Source organism: Gasterosteus aculeatus, chromosome 6 (genome assembly GCF_964276395.1).
Source record: "Gasterosteus aculeatus chromosome 6, fGasAcu3.hap1.1, whole genome shotgun sequence".
Classification (NCBI taxonomy): Eukaryota; Metazoa; Chordata; class Actinopteri; order Perciformes; family Gasterosteidae; genus Gasterosteus; species Gasterosteus aculeatus.
In genome coordinates, this window is record NC_135693.1 from 5806876 (window position 1) to 5823697 (window position 16822).

The following is a 16822-nucleotide window of genomic DNA, read 5'->3' on the forward strand; positions in this document are numbered from 1 at the left end:
ATTGTGTTAGACCTCCACCCCACAACCACGACGACACAGCCACCTGCTCCCTAATCAACCAGTGAGCTTAAAAAAGTGACACATTTAAATGGAAAAATCTCAAATTTTCAATAATTATGATACTATGCGATGGGATTGAGAGCAAAAGTCAGTCATCACTGAACTCACAGTGACAGTGGAATGGATGAATGACGCTGAACAGATGTTTAGGTATAAAGGGTGGATGAATGACGCTGGGCAGATGTTTAGGTATAAAGGGTGGATGAATGACGCTGGGCAGATGTTTAGGTGTAAAGGGTGGATGAATGACGCTGAGCAGATGTTTAGGTGTAAAGGGTGGATGTGCACACGGCCGTGTTCTGAACAAAGCCAGAAAACATTTAGGAATCTTTTAAAACAGCATGAAATGACAAGACACGAGCTTGGCGACACCTGATCATCTGTTCAACAGTCAGTTATTACTTTTAGGGCAATTACACTCTGAGACCTGAGGTTTAAGCGTCTGTAATTGGTTCCGGACAGGTTTTGGGAAACACTTTGGAACTGACTCGGCCCTCACATCTTTCACCGCGCTCATTTAACACTTGACTGCCCTCCGCGTACAATCCTTAATCCACGCCCTTTGTGTGCACGAAGCATGAACATTATCTGCGTCCAAATTGTCGTTTATTTAATTGAAAAGCACAACAGTGTCTCTATCAGTTTTTGGTTGTTAATAGTGAATAGTATGTTTTTTCTGAAGACGCCAGCTAGCAGTTCCGAAGTGTTCCTTTATGTAACATCTAACTGGAAAGTGTGTATCTTGCTGAGAAGATGTTTTGTCAATGACTCCAGTGACCTATAAAAGACGTTGTGACCCAGAGACCTTTTTGCTGGCGCAAAGTTTGGAGGTAACAGTTGTGGGCTAAAGTTAAGTGTGCTTGCGGTGGTTATAGTGCTGGAATTGTGCATCTACCAACACGCTCCGTTTGACACTCATCCCCCTTCTGTTTGACAGCTGGAGGAATTCCTCTGCACCGTTCTTCTGTTCGGTTTACTTCCAATGCATGTTCTTTTTTTTTACTATACCGGCAAACAGCGACACCCATTTGCACCACATGGCACAGCATGAAGATTCAAAAGAATCAGGAGTTTCAAAAGAAATTTCAAAGCCAATTTGAAGGTCAGGTCCAGGTCTGCAGAGAAGTTTTCCCCAGAGGTTAATCACCTGGCCGCTTTCTCCAGCTCTGCCCAGTCTTTGATCTTGTGGAAGGCCGCTTGTCACACCTCAGTGACCATCACGTAAATGAGGATTTATCTTCAGCGCTGTCTGTCCACATCGCGGCATGACTGCTCCTGGTCCTGCAGGTGTTTTAAAGTGCCTTTGTGCCGAGCAAGTTCAACCTTGCGCTTTGCGCGAGGGAAGTCAAAAGAGGGTTACAAATTTAGCTTTGCTCCAAACTTAAAAAGGTAATTTTTTTGTATTTTCCAACGTGGACCGTGTTGTTTGTTCACGACAAGCGGTATTGGAACTGGTCCAATATTTAGGGAGGACGGTGGAGATGGCAGCCGCGAGACAGGATACAACGTCAAGTCTGCTAAATATTCATTTGTGATATTGAAACTATTTCAGATAACGCGGAGCTTCGCTTTCTCTGCTTGACTTAACCCAACGAATGAGGGGAAAGAAGGAGCTCCTCGCTCTCAGGTTTGAACCCTTGTCGGTGAGAAACAGGTCACATGACACATTAACTGATAAACAATGAACATCTAACGCTGCCAGTGAACTGCTGCAGTGCTCTCGCTTAATGTTTCAACAATGGTTGAGGATCTAATGGGAATACAAGGCCATGGGTGAAGTCTGCTATGGATCCCTCCTGCTGCTCTTTAATACAGTCTGGAAGCTGTAAACACTGCGTGTTAAAAAAACAATACAGTAAAACCCAAATATAAGCTGACTTACATTCATCCAGCCCAACATTTTAGATATTTTACTATCCTGAAAAACAAAGATCCATTTTACTTTTAGCTGTAATTCCATTTTAACAATTCAGATTGTTTTAATGTCTCTAGCAGAGACATATCGAGAGAGTCTGTCTTCTGTGTTCTATTGAATAACTCAATGTCTCTACCCAGGAAGTTTCCGGTCTGCTCATAACGACTGCCAGTGACAGTGAATTAACTAATTAGGGATTTGGATGAGAGGGCTCTCAGCATAACCAAAAACCTTTCTTGCACACTTAGCGCCAGCGCGTCATCAGCGTGGTTAAGCTACCCCACGTCGACGGAGGCACGCGTGTCTGAGGTTGTCTGGTGTCCCTGGATGCTACTACATCAGCCCGACGTTAGCAGCTCCGCCCTGTGCCGTATTAGATTTAAATTTAATCTCCAGCAAACCTGAGTCTGACTCGTTATGGTTGTATAACACAGTTCCTCGTCCTCGTCCTAAAAGCCATTTCCTTTTGTAATGTTAAAAATGAAACTTTGGGAGATAAAACAGGATAGTAAATGCTTTGCAGCCAAACACATGTTTACCTTGACTAACTAGCTATACACTACAAAATAAATTATATATATATATATATATATATGTATAAATGGATGTTTTCTTCAGCAATATGTCCTGGTCTCATGCCCCTGGTTCTTCACACTTACTTAAACTTACACCCTGAGCCTCAGATTACAGATTCATATGAATATACTGCATACACATCGCTGGTTGGAGTGGTGTGTGGATTCAAGGAGCGTAGGTGGTTTATTTCTGTTTCTCAGAACTTGAATAACAAATAAAAAAGGGATTGTGATTTCAAAGCACTGGGTCATACACAGAAAAAAAAAGACTCAAGGACTGTTTTCTACCATTAGCAAAAATCTCAGACAATCAGACCAGCGGCTGCACCGGATAAACAGATTACCTCAGATGCATTGGACATTTTAAAAGCAGGTGTGATGATGCCGAAACTGGAATTGGTAGGAGGACAAGCAAGAAGGGTTTAATTTGCAAAAAAAAGCCCCTGGAACACATATCATCAAACAAATATACAAACAAAACAAACAAACCTAATTAGTTCAACTCAACAAAACCTGATCAATCACATACTCACAGATGTTCCTCCCCTTTATGGCGCCATCCATCGACTCGCTCGGGGTCGCACCATGTGTACAGCTGACACCCATTACAATAGACTCTCCCCCATATACTTGGTCTGACCCGCTGATGTCACTGCTGACATCATAGCCTGTATAGGCCTCCAGTTGGGTAAACCAGTACTACATAGCACCTGAAACTCGTTCCTCATTTGTCCATTGCACAAGAGAGTGTGTCAGCATAACCAGAACAGCTCGCTGGCCTAAGTGCTGCAAAGTGCAACTGAATGCAAACATACACATAACAGAGGAAGAATATTACAGTGCGCATTAGAGAAATCTCACAATACATAGGAGAAAATAAATAAATAAAACATTTTGTAAATTGGCCCACAGGCGGATAAAGAAATAAACGGTATTGGTAGGTTTATTCTAACTGTATGAGAAAAAAAATGCAGAAAGTCAAATCATGTAAAAGTTATGCATTGATTTGCATTTCAATGTGAGAAATAAGTGTTTGATCCCATAACAAAACACAAGTTTCAGTAAACTGTTGTTAGCGAGCACACAGGTCAGGTGTTTCTTGTAGTCGGTCACCAGGTTTGTACACGCATCTCTGGAGGGGTTTTGGTCCGCTCCTCCTCAAAGATCCTCTCCAAATCATTAAGGGTTCAAGGCTGTCGCCTGGCAACTCAAAGCTTGAGCCTTGGGTCATGGAGTGGATCAAAATCAAATTTTCTGCATTTGAAGTTTCTGTTTCAGTTAGAATGAACCATTACAATTATAGGGGGTTCATTTCTTTGTCTTGCAAAATCAGCAAGGGATCAAATAATTATTTCCTATGCCACTGTGCACGGGGTATGTGTCACGGTGTGGTTTTATTTCCTGTCTTATTGTGTAGTTTTCTGCCACTCGTGTCCCCGGGTAACTTCAGTTCCTGCCTTGTCCTGTCATCCCCTGTAATTGTCTGATTGTTTCCACCTGTGTCCAATCACCTGCACCTCCCTAGTGTATTTAAGCCGTGTGTCTCTTGTGTCACTTGTGGCGTCATTGTCTATCGACCCCCCCCCCCCCCCCAGTTCCTGCGTGTGTTTTTGCCCGTCGGCCTTTTGCTTTTTGCCTTTTTGACGATTAAAGTCCTTTTGCTTTCGACGTCTGCGTTTGAGTCCTGCCTTTCCACCCACCTGACAGTATGACCATATTAAATTGTTGACATGGTATTTTTACGAGGTATGAACATCAATTTCTCTATCAATACATGATAAACAAAATATACTGTGTATTTGTTTTTTTCTGGCATACTAAATATACGGGTGGCTTTAATCGAACCTTTGCATTGCCACCTATAGCCTTTGATACAATGGCCAGAAATAAAAGAAAATATTATCAAAGACCGCAAAAGATGTGACTTTTATTGAACACAATAAAATCCACTTTGTTGCTACACAATACAATGTGATTCTGCATTGTTGCAAGAAACCCAATTATAGCTAATATTTTTCTTATGTGTTGCCGTTGCCGGGGTGATGAAGCAAAGATTATTTCTCTTCTCTGTGTCATTTTCTCTGTGACAAAACGCAAAATGGGTTACAGTAAGCAAGTTCTAAGAAAAAGCAAAACTGCTGAAGAGGGTATAAATCCTCTTTATTGAGTTGAAACAAGTTGAAACAAGTAACTATTTGTTTAAAATATCAGTTTCGAGACGAGACTTGTACAATCTCCAACGAGGTTTGCTTGTGATCATGGTTCAAAGAGATGCAGATGTGCGAGTCCACCTTCCTCCCTCTGTTGGCAGATCCTGCCTACAGAATCCTCTGTCAAAACGTGTGGTCCACCTCTCCGGCACACAGCTGTCAAGTGGAGGTCACGGTATTCATGTGAAATCTAAATCAGCCACCTTGATTATTCCAACCAGCCACATGCGAGTCGTTGAGACGACCTCGACCACTCGGCTCGCAGCTCTGCCCCTTTTTCCCCCAGAATGAAGCTCTAAGCCTCGTTCTGACCAACGACTCGGGGAAAGAGCTCGCGCTGATTCATCTCGCTGCGTTATGCGTCGCAGTGTAAGCTAAGAACAGCCGACGGGGAATCGCATTACCCTCCCTCAAGACACGAGGGGACGCAGGCTTAACGCCCTCACCCTGGAAGGGGGAGGATGTGCGCTTCGTGTTCGGATGTGACTGTTTGTGTTTACCTAGAGATGTTTTATGCAATATTGGAAATCATTCACAGGCCCACCAAGTCAGGCTGGGAATGGATGTGCACACACAGGTCACCCACAGGGTGTTGGTTTTTTTTAGATTAGGTGTTAGTGGTTTGAAATGGGAGAGGAACGATCTGATGATCAGCGGCTGGGACTCGTGGCCTCCAGCGAGGTTCAGGTTGGGAACAGAGGGGCGAGTCTGAGTACTTTGATTTCACACGTTGGCTGAGACAGGAAATGACTGGAAGACACATTTATTCTTCAACCCAAGTCACAACTTATTTTCTATTAAATCACGAGCAAAATGTCAGCAGCAGGGTGTTTCAAATTGAGAACTTTTTTGGGGGGCGAGCTTGAAAAAACACGAGATAAAGTGCAAGCATCACTGTGGAGGATTTATGACAATAAAAATTGCAGTTACAGCGATATTAATGTGGGATAAAAAGAAGAAAACGGTGGAGAAATGCTTGAGGAGCAAATAGTAACATGATTAATGATTAGTTTGGCTTATCTTGACCTCATACATCATGTAACATAGAGGACTCAGCAGAAAGCCAACCTGAATTTATCACCTGAGTTTGTGTGTGTTCTTCCTTGTGTTTACCTCATCACCTGGGCACTAGCAAACATCGGAACCACTGGGATCATGCACTCTTTATTTTTCTCTGGTAAAAATTTTCCCAACCTTTTTACGGAAAAACTCTTTTGCATGGGTTTCTGCACACTAGTGGATATAAGAAAATATAATCGAGTGCTTTGACAGACAAAGCTGCAAAAAAAAGGCATTAAAACCACAAGACCACAAAAGCCAAACAAAGGCACTAGTTAAACCGTGATAAAACAGTGCGACAGATGAAAGAATGAAGATAATCAATACAATTCAAATAAAAACTAAGATATAAACTCAATAGAATCGGGCTGCTCACAGCTTAAATCAATAGAGTCGCACACACATGATGGGGTAGAATAACATAACATTTACGAGCTGTTACGCCTTCCTGAAAACAATATGTCATATTGAGAGCAGCCGTAACGGTCCTGACCACCAGTGCTCTCATAAATAAGAGTGCAAGGAGCATTAGCCCTTTGTTCTCCTGTCACTGTGAAGTTTATGATCCTCGATTTTAACTGAGGGTGCCATACTGTGATGCTGTTAGATCTAATCATGCCTCCGAGCATCTATCTATCTTGCACTGATCTGATTCTGATCAATTTAACTTATTGTCCATTTGTATTTCCGAGCACTTAAAGAAGCACGCATGCTCTTCTACACTGTCCCAGGTGATCACAGGGTCATGTGCTCTCACTTTGCTGGGGTCTAATGTTTGTGACAATGCAGCAGACTGAATACAACTGTATTGTCTGCCAATTCTGCGATGTCATCATTTGTCTCTCTGCTTCTGCATTATATATATATATATATTTACATACATACATGTATATGTGTGTGTGTACAACGTGAGTCACGGAGCCTTTTGGTGACCTGCAGCGTTTCCCCGTTACTCAGGACGCCATTGACCTTTAGATGTTAAGAGAATATAACGTCACTTGATAATAAAGGAATTCATGTGCATGTCATTTAACTTCTGGAAACACAGGTGAGGTGGTTGTATTTAAAAGCTGAACTAAAGTATGAAAATAAGTTACTTGCGTTTGCCTTTGGGTACTCATAGTAAAGACAAAAGCCCCTGTGTCCATGCGCAACACCAACAACAAGCCTTACACAGGTGTTTTTTCTATATTTTGCTTTAATGACACTGTTTCATGTTATGTCTTTTTGTGGAGAAAGGTTCAATGTTAGTATCTTGGGGGAAATCTCTTGCACCGCTACACATTCATATTTTAACACCTGGTTGGCCTCAGGCTGCAGTTTCTCCTGACTCCTGACCCCATTCATCTCACCTGCATCCACCTTCTGCCCCTTGTGTTTCCCTCCGTCAGGCCCACACATACAAACACACTGCTTCCCCTGTTCTCCTGTCAGATTGTAGTTTTTCTTCCCCGTGAGCCAATAGATAGCCCCCTGTATTCTGGACCTGCACCTGTTTTTCTGGATTTGTGATTACATTTGTTTGCCTGTCCTGACAGTGTGATGTCCCGCTGTCCATTAAATGCAGCTGCTATTGCACGAAACCAGGATAAAGGATTGAGCCGGGATATTCAAGTTATCCTGGATGAGTTTAGCTTTTCGTTGAATGAAACCCAGCCAAGTAGCCATGGAGGTATTCTTTGTCGCTAGCCGGCGGCAGAGCAGGTTAACAGCCAGGCTAAGATTGATCCTGATTGAGTATCATGTGTTAAATCAGCTGCCGCTCTCATCCGTAATAAACGCGTTTAACAGTTGAGGGCGATATTTAAAGTGCCATTCACCTGTGTGTCTTCCTGCACCATGATGCCCATTTCTGAACGACGTTTTGGAGGAAGAAGCACTGATATTGAGACGTGCTTTCAGACGCGAGAGGGTGTTTCAGCACAGATCAGACCCACAGCGAGAAGCCATCTCACGGCACTGCGCTTCTCTGCAAGCGGCATGTTGTTATATGTCGACGCTGTAAATGAAGGCACTATTTGCCGTACTGTCAGAAGTGTGTGTTTGGCACACGTCCTTATTACCTTCTCTGGCCACAGAAGAATGTGTTACATCAAAGAGGATTACCACAAGATGGCCTTGTCACGGTGCGGATCATTAGGGGGGCGTACAGAGTCGGCACGACACAGCAGGTATAGAAGCACTATGTTTTTATTTTGGTTTCTTAATGCAGGATTGAGCTCTCCCGGCGTCTCGCTCTCTCCCCGTCGAACTCTGCTACTGCATAAAACCACAATACAAAACGTTAGTGCAATCGGCCCAGCTGAGGCGAATTGCCTCCACCTGGCACCGTTCCATGAGCCACTCCCTTCTCCGTCCCCTCTGCAGCCGAGCCAAACCACGCCCGCCACCACAGGCCCGTAACATGAATTATAGATTACAAAAAAGTTTAGATAAAATGTGAGCAGGCATCTTGTAAGAAATTTCTACAAAACATTTGCAAACTTGCCTGCAAAATGTTTTTATATTTTATCTTGACCTGTTGCCAGGATCTTTTTTACCCAGTCATGTTTTTTCTGTATGAACATTAATTGTAGAAAGATATTTAGAATTAGACACAGAGATTTGTGCATATGGTTGTAAAACATATTCTCGCATTGCGAATAAGGGTCTTTAGGGTAAATTTCCAGAGGAACATTAATTCCCTCTGCTCACTTTTAAGGCAAAGTAGGCTAAATAATAATACATTTTATTGATATAGTGCTTTACATGCTGCTCAAAGACACTTTACGGTAAAACCAGCACATTTAGCACAATTAAATATAAAACAAGCATATTAAAAGCAATTAAAACAGAGTGTACAACTTTCCTAGTAAGTAAATATATTTAAATCCTTCCACATTCAGTCGGTGTGCGATTGTCTGCCGGCCTTTTTCTCTCTCTTTAATTACTGCTGCTGTTTTTTCCTTTGTTTGCACATCGGATGCTTCACCTCCTCATGAGTTTCCATATTTAGTTTCTACTCAGCGGGTGAAAAATATGCACACGTGTCGTCTCCATTTCTGCTTGAATCTGTGATTGACACCGTGGTCCACTACTAAAGCCGTGAACGTGCTCTCATCCCAGCTGTGTACGCCTGGATTGAGTCCACCTTCTCATCCCGGCTCGGCAAACGTGCAACGCATTAAGCAGATCACGCGATGTGACGTCAGGCTGTGCTTTTTCAGTTATCCAGGATTTCTTTATTCCACTGTTGTGCCATCGCCCCCTGGTCTCCGCTGCTCTTTTTGCACTTGAGTCTCTGCACTGCCTCGCAGGTAAATAGGCCTCCTATAAATACAGGGAACCCATGTCCCCTGTATTTCATGACAATAGGTTCGTTTCAAGTGAGCTCATTAGATGCAAGTTGTCAGACTTGGAGAAAGGATGCTCGTCGATCTTCTAACAACGAAGAAAGAAAACCTGAAAACAAAATACATTTTACTCATTTTGTAGTGTTGCTTTTATATTTGTCTGAAAATTTCAGCCGACTTTGTGGGAACTTTAATGTTCGACACTGCACATCAACTGAGGGGAGTTGTTCAAATCAAATTACTCTCACTCCTTTTGACTTTGCAGGCCTCCGATATATGAGGTACAGATGACCTATGGCGGAGTGTCAATATCATTTCTGCACCTTCAGACTCAGCTAATTCCTTACCATTCGGTGGACCTTTCGCAGATCAAACAGCCGTGGCCCAGACTGTTTGTGAGTCTGGTCTCAGAAAGGCAAGTTAGGAAAGAGGGGGGGGGGGGGGGGCGACAGAATAAGGAAGAACTTGTTTTGATGACACTCATTCTGGGGCCTTTCTTCATATGCCAGTCTGTCGAATGGCATTACACGTCTCTCTCCCAGTTCATTTGCTTTCTCTCTTATCTCCAACATGAGAGGCCCAGACCCCCCCATCTGAAGGCCAATGATATTTGTCAGCACCTTTCCGGGAAGACGAAGGTGAGGGAAATGGAATGGCATTTATCCCCCCCTGTAGTTGTCTTGGTCATGTTCCCCCTCCAACACATGTGAACCATATAAATGCTAATTGGTCTTTTGTTATTTTTGCACAATGACCGACGTTCCCTGCACATGCTAATCGTATGCAGCCTTCCCATGAAGCTGCAGCAACCTTTGCATTGGCACAGATGAACGACTTTGCTTTTAAACTGTTCGTTTGGTGTAACCTTTTAGCGCTGTGCTGAATCAAAGAGTGCAGCATTATGCTGTTCATTTGGTGTAAAGTAACGCCCACGCAGACGGGCCTCCTCTGGTGTTGCAGTGGCTTAACCTTTCCAAAATACTGGGGGGCATGTCCGCAAATGTCGGATCACTTTCTATTATGTGGAAGTTGCTCGTGTCTTTGTTCTCGCGGACCTCGGGCCTGAAAAGTGAAGCCAATGCAAAGTTACTCATTCTTTCTGATGGACTTCGGGTGACCAGAATAAGTCTGATTTTATAGAATTCTGTAAGAAAATGTCCCTACTTGTCACCTGATTTATTACTTCGCTAAACCTCAGTGAGTTCATGGTCTCAACCACAAGTCTTTTTCAATAAAGCTGACCTCATGCAGGACATTTTGGCATCGCTTGCAGGTGAACTTTCGGACCTTTGGACATAACCATGCTGTCCCCATTTCTATCATTTTGAGCAGGGTCTTCAATCCGGGGATCGACTGTTCGATCCCGCCTCTGTAAGTCCATGCCGTTGTGTCCTTTGGCAGACACAACCCCACACAAGTCACATACCTGTCACATACCTGTCACATACCTGTCACAGACCCCGGGGAGCAAGAAGTCCTAGGACCTAAACCTCTGTTCCAAAGGACGACGTGATTCCCCTGAGTGAAGTGATAACCACATATTTCCCCTGATCCTCATCCAAGTCATTTAATTTCAATATTATATATAAGAATTTAATAATAAGTTAATGTGGAGTTTTTTACCAACAGCAGCACTTCACGGTTGTGGTTAATTCATTGAATGTCATTTAAAGTGGAGCAAGATGACATCCTGCAGCAGGGGCATCCTTTTACATCATATGCATGAACACAAGGCCTCATCTCACTATCTGTCCAAAGCGTCATGCAAATTTTCAGTGGCGCTAAAGTGCTCACTATTCATTACCACTTTGAATATCCTTTTAGACTTATTTCCTCACAAGCCAGAGTTATTTTTTAACTAACGGAATCTCCACTTACACCATTAGAATAAATATCCCCGGGTTTAACAAAGCGTTTCTTTGGCCCACTTGGGGTCATTGAAGTAAAGTGAAAAAAACGTCCCGAGCTTTCTTTTCCAATGAATCAATTAAGTCGATGGTGAAACCAGACCCGGACAGTGAGAACACGGAGAACGACGTTGGTTCTATCTCAGCCTTGCTAAAGAGTGGCCCGGGGTGAAGAGTGGGATGGAGCAGCTGTCTGTCTGTTGGGAACTTCAGCGCCGCCGGATATCCAGACTTGATGCCCCGGATCTCAGGCCACAGAGAACGAATATACTTCCTTCCCCCGCTGCATGTTTACGAGTGCATTTTCATGTATGCACTAAAAATAAAAAATAAATTGTGCAAGCATATGGTCTCTGTTTAAGCATATGGTTCAATTTAAATAAATATATATTTAGATAAATATATATAAGATATAAGTTTGAAGCTGACAGAAATGTGCTGGAAATGATTTCATAACATCACAATCAGATTTATTTTAGCTAGTTTGTTTGTGGCCAGAATTAGCAAATAAATGTGAAAATAAATTATATATATGTTTGAAAAAGAAAATGCGTTTCTTTAATGGAGAAAAAGATTGCGGTTTTAGCAATAAATATATTGATAACACTATATCATTTGTGTCTAGTTCCAGGACCGGCCCACTTTTATTTCTCTCTTTACAAAGATATCTTAATATATTAAAAAAATAAGTAATTGGGGTAAATCCAACAGGAGCTTTCTGCCACATTATTCCCAACTTCCCTCCATATGCTCGGCTGCAATGGTCCAATAAGGGGGAAAGTAACCGTAAACATCATGTGACTAAAAAAAGAGAAACTTGCAGTAAAATCCCCCAGATTACTAAAAACAACCTTTACTTGATACTCCTCAAAACAAACCTGGGATGCAGTTGGGTCGTGCCAAGGTCACCGGTTCCTCCCTTCCTCTAATTAGGCCGCCTTCAAAATTGGGTTTAGTTACAAATCCCGTCGTGAAGGCAGCGGGAAGGAGCAAAGATGCAGCTCCAGAAATGAGCACAGGCTCAGCTGTTTGCCCGGAGACTCGCGAAGGCCGGGGAGAAGCTGATCCGTCTGCGCTGAAAGGAAAATAGTGTGACCCTTAAAAAACCCACTGCCCCCTCCTTGATCCGACTGTGGCCACATGGGGACCAGGAAGCCACGATGCTCTTCACTTCCGTCCTTTGTAATACACGACGTGGCGCTCTGTGTTCGGGTCGTCCAGATGAAATAAGGTCATGCTGAGAAAAGCTCGTTAGCTTCGTCCTTCGCGGCCCCTTTACGGTCCCTTCACTGTGCCTAATGGGAGAACTGTGAGTGTACTTTTAATTACTCTTTGAAACCCGCTCACACCTTTTGTGTGTGTGAAAAAGATTAGAATTGTCAAAGAGTCCAAAGAGGAGTTAATAATTATAGGTAATAATACTTATCCATTTTATTTATAACGCACTTTTCATCAGCCAATCATAGAGTGCCACAGAACCAGCCTAAAATAATAATACAACTAGTCAAAACTAGTAAAAAAAGAAAATATACATATTGTGTATTAAATTAGAGTTGAGGGTCAAACAGTGGATCCTACTGTTTCTGTTTTTCCAACTCGATAAGCAAGAAAGACGTCATCATTCTTTCTAAATTAAAGGCCTCCGCGGTCTCACTCACGCTGCTGTGTATTTTGTAACAAGAGTTTATGGAAACGGTAGCATTCAGATTTCCACGAATGAATACAACAAAACTAGAGTACTTTTTCAGATGTTTTATGTCAATATCGTCTATTTTCTGTTGGGTTTCAATCAAAGTCTGTTTGCACTTTAGTGGTCGTGGCATTTTTATCTTTTAATAGAAAACCTTTTCTGGGACTGAAAGCTGTGGACAGTGAGTACTACACATCACAATCACAACTTTACTAGATGCGATTCTGCACCCCACGTTCAGTCTGATGATCACTGATCAAGGCCTTGTTCAGAAAGAAAGGTTGCAATAATAATCCAACCGCAAACCACTATAGGAAAATACAGACACGTCAACAGATTGGCGAGTGTCTAAGTTGAAGGAGAACTGCTTGAAGGCTAATGAGCCATTCAAGTGGACGTCCTCTCAAATAACATGTCAGAAGCTGCTCTCACGAAGGCCAAGCGCTCAACTCAGCTGTACAAGCGTGATTCTTCTTTAGACCCAGACCCTCCACATGGATGGTTACAGAGTAACAACGCCCTTCTTTTGACACCTGTCAGTCAGTGCGACAGAAAGATGTGGCTCAACTGCTTGTTTAAATGCATTTTAATCCATCCATTTTTTATTAGCACTTGGATTGTAAATGGAAAACGATAAAGTGAATTCATAAAATGAAAGCAACATAATTGCAATTTACATTTACATTTTCCACTTCAACTTCAATTCAAATAAAAGGTGTTTGAAATGAATTCAATATATGGATGTAAACTAGTTCCCTCCATACACCAATTTAATAACACTGGATGGTAGAGGATCTGACCGCGGAGACCAGTCTGTACCCAAGGATTTCAAAGTGTAAGGCAGGCCTCCCCGGGGGAGCACCCAACTGTGATGGAAAACCCAAAAACAATACTTTAGTCATCAAACGGAACAACCTCACAGAGAATAGCCTAAATGTGTGTGGTTTCATTAAAGAGAAACAGTACTTTGTCTGAGAGGAGGTCTGCTTAAAAGAGAAGAAGACAAAAAACAGCTTTTGGCAACTGCAGCCTCTCGGCAAGGTAAGTTTGTTGTTTTGATTAAACATTAACCAACCGAACATGCTGATCTAGCTTTAAGTGCCTGGAGACTTTGTTTATTAAAGAAGGGTATTCCCTTACCCTTAAAGGATAGTTGTGGTTTGTTCCAACGTGCAGGGACGGCTTGTTGTGGCCACGTGAGACAACAGTGAAGTGAAAGCTGTATAACATCAGTTACATCAGAGCAGGAGAGAATTCCGTCATCGGAAGAAAAGAGCAAAAAGGGCACTGAAGGCCATCCTCACCGTTGCTTTTGCTCTTCTCCCAACTGGCTCCAGCAAGAGATAGTTTGGCAGAAGTTTCCTATTATTTATTTTGTGCCAATTCCAAATGGTTGTGTCTGATTTCAATTTAAAGTAAAAGTATAAAGTTTAGCCGACGGAGGCATCCGTTAAGGCTGACTGCAGAGTTATTATCAAAATCCGTATTGGGGTGGTAAAACTGTACTTGTATCAAGTCGTGGTATATAAATGTAATATATATATATATATATATATATATATATATATATATATATATATATATATATATACGTGATATCTAGGAGACAAGGTTGCCAAGTGAGAGAAGGCCTTGGTCTCTAACTTTGAAATAAACTCACTTGATTTGAATACCTGGATTTCCAGTAAACCCTTTTGCACGGACTGGATAAGCATGCTGTAGAAAGAGATCTCGGGTTATTCAAGCAACAGCGATTTGTTTATTGGATTCATTGCGAAGCAACCGTTATTGAAATTGCATCATCACTTCCCTTTTTTAACTGCTGGTCAGTCAGAATTCAGGGCTTTGTTGAGGAGTTGGAGCACCGTGGAAGCAAACCACTCAACCTGCTGTGTGTCTGATGAATACAGGCAGCGCTCCTTAAGCACAACAGCCTGACGTGAATTCAAGAAGGTGGACGAGTTCCTCTCATGGTGACAGCTCTCCTGGAGTGAATAACTAAGCAGCAGCCCGCTGGGAGAGAGCTCGCTGTGAAACGTGCACTCGTGAAGAAAAGATGGAAGCGGTTTGTGGGCGACGGGAAACCGCAGGGACTAAAAGATGTTCTGCATCGGATGCTTTCACTGCTTTTTACTCACATTCTCTGGTGGGCACTGACCTCTGCTACAGGGCATCTACCACACTCATTTGAAGCAGGGGTGTTAGAGACACACGCAGGTAGGACGCATCTACTCCCTCTGGTACAAAAATTCCCGGCATTTGCCTTGTTAAATGTCATACAAAAGCAACGAGCCTAATAACATAAAGTTCCCTCATGTTAAAATTCCCGGAAATTGTCATGGTAACCATGATCAACTTGCAAGGTTCTGAACCAATATGTTAATATAGCTTTAAGTCACAATAATCATTGAGATCACAGAGAACCACCGATCGCAGCACGGGTTTACTTCAGCACATAACGAGGGTCACAGGCACAGACAGGGGGGGCAAGAGGAGTGGGGATGTCATGGGCCTGACAAAGCCCATTTGCAACCAGTCAGTCGGTGGCCGACTGAGTGTGTGTGTGCTGACTGCATGGGGTGGTCTGAGTCATTTTGTGCATTTCTTGAAAAGAATATGGTTTATTATTTTAAGTTAACGTCAACCACAACTACAATCCCACAGCATACCATCCATCACGTTGTCAGGTAATCTCGTAGACGGTACATCATACGTGTTGTTGCTGTTCCTGCACTGCAGGTCCCCTCGTCCTTGCACAATGCTACAAGTACAAACTGTGCAAGAAAGTTGTCTCAGTCACTGCGCTTTGCTCTCTTCTCCCCTTGCTCCTCATTTATCTGAAATGTGTACTGTGAAATTAGATTTTCATCATAGCCTGTTTTGTACTTTACTCACAGACTGACTTTAAATTCCACTTTAACACAGCAAGGTGTAATAAATATGGTTTGACACACAGCACTAGAGTTACCTGGTCACACAATTGTTCTTGAGGCTTTCTCAACGATTCGTTGGAGAACATTTAGAAAATATTTACTTAAGGTAATAGTAAGGACTTTAATACCTTCCTTGGAGTTTGTCTGGTTGAATTCCTTTTTCAGATTCTTTTCAAATGAAAATTAGTTTTAGAGAACCTCCAAGGAGCATTCCCTGTGGTGCCTTCAGAGAACATAACTCCAGGAAAAGCTCCAGGGAACCTTCTCTTAAGGTTTTCTAAAGGTCTTTTAAATCTATCTAAGAAACCTTCATAGAATGTTCCTTGATGGTTCTATTTAGGTTCCCTAGGAGAAAATTCCCTGAACGCTTGAATCTTTCAGATGATTTTGCCCTTTGGCAGCGTTGAGGTTGAGCGTGGTCCCTTTCCTACTGGGCTGCTGAATCTGTGAGGGACGGACTCATCAAGCTAAAGCCTCTCTGTTCATTAACAAGTTGACCTCGCAGTGCATGAAGCTGACAGCGCACCAGGGAGCCGAGGCACTATTATGGATCAGTTGTCATTGGTGTCACACACCCTCCTGTGGTCATTGCAGTGATTACTTAACAAAGCCACAGGAGCACAGAAGAGCGAGGAAACAGCTCACGCTGAGGTCTGTTTTCCCCCTGAGTAAATGGGACATTTCTGGAAAGATCTATAGATGTTCTTAAAACAGACGCGCATGCTGTGTCAGCCTGTTAGGAGTCTAATGCTGTGTTGCTAGTGTGCTGTGCCATTTTTATTGATTTCTGTGGTGTGGTGTGTTTTTTATTATTACTTTCTATTGGGCAAAAGGACTCTAGTGATTCCACCCGGACCCTTTAACAATCAACCTGCGAGGAGGTGCGATGCTGAGTGGCTGATTGGTGGAGGATAAAAAGCCAACGGCCGCCTCCATTGAGGAGACACGAACGGAGGACGACAGACGGAAACGGCAGGGGGGGACGGGACGGGACAGACCAAAAGAAACGGACCTGCAACGGACAGATAAACTATTAGGGATTATCGCTTGTGGATTTGAACTTGGGCCGGACAGTCTGAAAATGGACTCCAGCTGTCGGACGGGTCGTGACTGGATTGTTCCTGAGGGACGGATAGCTGAT